The sequence below is a fragment of the Symphalangus syndactylus genome, chromosome 5 (genome assembly GCF_028878055.3).
Source record: "Symphalangus syndactylus isolate Jambi chromosome 5, NHGRI_mSymSyn1-v2.1_pri, whole genome shotgun sequence".
Classification (NCBI taxonomy): Eukaryota; Metazoa; Chordata; class Mammalia; order Primates; family Hylobatidae; genus Symphalangus; species Symphalangus syndactylus.
Window position 1 is genome coordinate 96,060,572 of NC_072427.2, and position 4,730 is coordinate 96,065,301.

Here is a 4,730-nt window from a genome sequence, read left to right on the forward strand (position 1 = left end):
TAGTTTGACTAGAAAGGCGGATGCGCAAAATGAATACTGTACTCAGCTTCTTTTCGGAAGCCCAAGCGACAGTGCTCTGCGGCACATTGCGGCCTTGGAGAGAACCATCAGCAATGGAGGAAATGGACTTCGCATGTGATGCGAAGGGTTGACCGTACTTTGAATCTTGTATCCATTTCTGTTGCACTGACAGCGTTCACACGGAGAGTTCTTTCAAACGTAAAACGTAATTCTGTTGGTCACAGGCAAAAAATCATCATGCTACATCTTTTTTTTTCCACAATCAACTAGGGGGGCAGGGCGGGGGAGTATTCTTTTATGTGTTTCTTCCCCTACGCAATTCAAAATGCAAGGCGGTAGAATAATAAAATTAAATGCGCCATAATGGAAAAAACCAATTCCACTATAAAAAAGCTTTATTGCTCCATCTGAGAGAGAAGAAAGGGAGCTGGATAGTATGTGCCTCTTCTCTTTCAAAACCAAACTGTAATCACAAGCAAATAGGCTCAAAAACACAACAGATAAAACTGGAATTTGCAGCTGTGATCCAGAGACACAGAGTGAAGCAGCCCCCACACAAAGCGCGCAGCACACGGCATTTTGTTTTATTCAGGAGAAGCTCATGCCCCTTGAGTGGGGCCCCAGGCCCTCCGCAGTGGAGACCAGCAGGCAGCAGAGTTTTGGACAGATTAGCAGCCCCAGGGCAGGAGACAGGAGTGGAGTTAAACCATCTGCAGATAGTCGACCACCAGCAAAATAAGCCCCGCAGGCACAGAGGCTGCAGGCACCGCTGTTGCGTTCTATGGCTTGGGCAGGTGGGTCAGCGGCCCCCAGCTTTCACCAGCGGCGGGGGGGTGAGGCAGGGTAGGCCACTACCTCCCTTTTTTCTTCCCGAGAAAAGCCTAACAGGAGACGTCCCTGCCCTGCAAGCGGGTGTCTGAGGTTGCCCTCCCTGTGCCTTTGGGCTTGGGCGGCGTAGGCTGCGACCTCACTCAGGCACTCAGACACTCTGGTGATGTCACCAGATAATTTTCACGGTGGATGGATGGGTCTCTCATTGCCTCCTCCATTCATGCCTCTCATCCTAGAAATCGTTTGGCTTGGTCCAAAATGTTGGCCCTGGCCTGGCGCGGTGCCTCACGCCTGTACTCCCAGCACTTTGGAAGGCCGAGGTGGGTGGGATGGCTTGATCCCAGGAGTTCAAGACCAACCTGGGCAACGTGGTGAAACCCCGTTTCTACAAAAAAATTTTAAAATCAGCCAGGTGTGATGGCGGGTGCCTGTAGTCCCAGCTGCTTGGGAGGCTGAGGTGGGAGGATCAGTTGAACCCAGGAGGTTGAGGCTGCAGTAAGCTGTGAACGTGCCACTGCACTCCAGGCTGGGCAACAGAGTCCTTGTCTCAAAAAAACAAAAAACAAAACAAAACAAAACAAAAAACTCTCTCCTAGACCCTCATTCCCTGTATAGATCTGCAATATGCACCCCCGCTACCCTGCACTCCTTCCCCCTATTCCGTTTAAAAGAGACTTTCGTTGCCACCCTTTTCCCTCCCAGGGCCCCTCCACCCTCTGGCCATGGCTGGGGCCTGGGTCTCCCGCAGGCACTCCACTTCCCTCCAAGCAGCCCAGAGCAGGTGCTATTGTTGCCACCCCAGGGCCTGTCACCATCAGGGAGGAGCTCAGCACCCCGACAGGCGCCTCCTTTGGCTCCCAGCCACTCTCTGCCTTAACTCCCCTGCTCCAATGAGCTTCCCACTCCACTTCAGCCACCTTCTCCTGCAATCGCACCAGAACTTGTCTCTCCCTGAATTCCTTTCCCTCCGAAATCTGATTCTCCAGTTCGACCCTGGCATCCACCAGGGCTCTTGTTTCAGAACCCCAGTCACGACAGCAGCCAGAATTCCCTCCTTCCAGGCCGGGCGCGGTGGCTCACATCTGTAATCCCAGCACTTTGGGAGGCCAAGGTGGATGGATCACCTGAGGTCAGGAGTTTGAGACCAGCCTGGCCAACATGGCAATACCCTATCTCTACTAAAAATACAAACATTAGCCAGGCATGGTGACACGTGCCTGTAATCCCAGCTACTCAGGAGGCTGAGACATAAGAATCACTTGAACTCAGGAGGTGGAAGTTGCAGTGAGCTATCACGCCACTGCACTTCAGCCTGGGCAGCAGAGCGAGATTCTGTCTCAAAAAAAAAAAAAAAAAAAAAAGAATTCCCTCTTTCCCAGGGTGGCTTCACCCACAACTCACCAGGCAGACCTTGCTTAGTTAGCTGTTAAGGTTGGAAAAAAAATCCAATTAGCTCTTGCTCACCAAGGGGTTAACTATTCATGGGTCACCTGAGAACTGATGCATCTTCCTGCTTCAAGGAATGACCATATATTCATCTTAGGCAGAGGAGAATCAATGTCACACTCTTAAAGTTATTGCCCTAATGTCTCCTCTCCTCCCTGTCAAAGTATTAAGTTTCAAAATCTAAACACATGACTCTCACACAAATATAAAATGAATATTGAACTCGTTAATGAGCAAGCCAATAGGATAGTAAAGAGGAATCAAAGAGGGTTTGTGGAATTCATCAGCATTTAAGAACAAAACAGAATGCGAGGACTGCTAGGTTAGATACAAAACCAGGCCAGGCACGGTGGCTTACACCTGTAATCCCAGCACTTTGGGAGGCTGAGGTGGGTGGATCACTTGAGCCTGGGAGTTCAAGACCAGCCTGGGAAGCATGGCAAAACCCCATCTCTACCAAAACAACAACAACAACAACAAAAAATTAGCTGGGTGTAGGTGGCGAGCAGCCTTGGGCCCTAGCTACTTGGGATGCTGAGTGGGGACGATCACTTGAGCCTGGGAGGTCAAGGCTGGAATGAACTATGATTGCACCACTGCACTCCAGCCTGGGTGATAGAGCAAAGCCATGACTCAAACACGCACGCACGCGCACACACACACACACACACACACAAACTGGTTAATGTCCTACACAGGAATAAGACCACAACTTTTCTGGTTATCTTTTCTTGGAAACAGAAATTAACAAGTTAACGTGTGACTTCACTGTGTTTGGGCTTATCACCTAGTAAACAGTAAAGTTAAACACAGGTATATTCTCCCTCGAAATAAAATAACTCCTGGGTCAGCCTGTCAAACTGTCCCAGCACAACACTGAGAGGACATGCCCCTTTCCGCTTTGCCTTAGTTCTAAGTTTTGGATAATTTTTCTTAATAATTCCTCAGGAGACAAAATTCTAAACTAGTTATCTCAAAATCCCCAAACATTCCTTTCTGAACATAAAAAAAAAAAAGAAGAAGAAGAAAACCATAAGTGCATTACTCACACCTCATTGGGATTTTTTTTTTTTTTTTTTTTGAGACGGAGTCTCACTCTGTCACCCAGGCTGGAGTGCAGTGGCACCATCTCGGCTCACTGCAACCTCCGCCTCCCGGGTTCACGCCATTCTCCTGCCTCAGCCTCCCGAGTAGCTAGAACTACAGGCGCCCACCACCACGCCCGGCTAATTTTTTTTTTTTTTTTTGTACTTTTAGTAGAGATGGGGTTTCACCGTGTTAGCAAAGATGGTCTCGATCTCCTGACCTTGTGATCCGCCCACCTCGGCCTCCCAAAGTGCTGGGATTACAGGCGTGAGCCACCGTGCCCAGCCCCCATCGGGTTCTTGATGACCAAAAAGTGACTGTTGCCCGGTAGGATCTCAGACACGGGCTGGCAGTAGGAATGGTATTTTGGCAGCCCTCCAATTACACAGATGGCCACCAGCTCTCCCAGGACTGGGCCTGGCCAAAAACAGACACTGAGTTCCAGGACAGGTCATTCAGGAATGGATTAGGTATGTTTACACCTTCATGAAGATATCATAGGACTGGAACTTGAAGGAACCTTCTGGCCAGCCTGCCTCAGGAAAACATCCCCTAGATCTTCTATGACAGATGGTGTTTCCTCTTTTGAGTCCTCCTAGACTGAGGGAGCCCAGTGTTCATCAATAGCCAGTGTTTCAGCCTCCCTGGCAGGGATCGCTCTTAAGCTCTCCCTTTATGAATTTAGGGCCATTTCTTCTTGTTCTGTCGTCTATGAAAATGGCTAACAATTGATCAGTGTCTTCACCTAAAACCTCTTGACTAACTTAAAGACCATTTTTAAGCCATCATTTTCTGTTAGGCTAAATAATCCAAACTGTTATCATCTTAATTCTATTATTAGTTGTGCTTTGCTGAGAATCTCTCAGGTCAGGCCTCTTCTAAGAACAGAAAGAACATAATAAGGCCCCAGGGACGATGACTTCGCAAACCAGGTTGATGATCTTCCAAATCAAATTGGCTTTCTCTAAATAAAAGCCTGGCATTTCTCTCATGTTTACAACCTAGGGAAGTTTGCTGTGATCACCCTTTAGGTTGTTTCTTATATTATTTTGCTAGTCCTGTATTTCTTGATTGTTATTGGAAATTTTTCTAACGGGCTTTTTAACACAGGGTCCTTGGTTTTAAAAATTAGGAATTGGAGTTAAAAAGAAGAAAATAAAGTCTTTATCATCACACTCAGAGATAACAACAGCTCATATGTTGGTGCTCAGCATTTAAGTCTTTTTTTCCCAGATAATTTTCTTTCCTTTTGAGATAGAGTTTTGCTCTTGCTGCCCAGGCTGGAGTGCAGTGGCGTGATCTCGGCTCACTGCAACCTCCGCCTCTCTGGGTTCAAGCAATTCTCA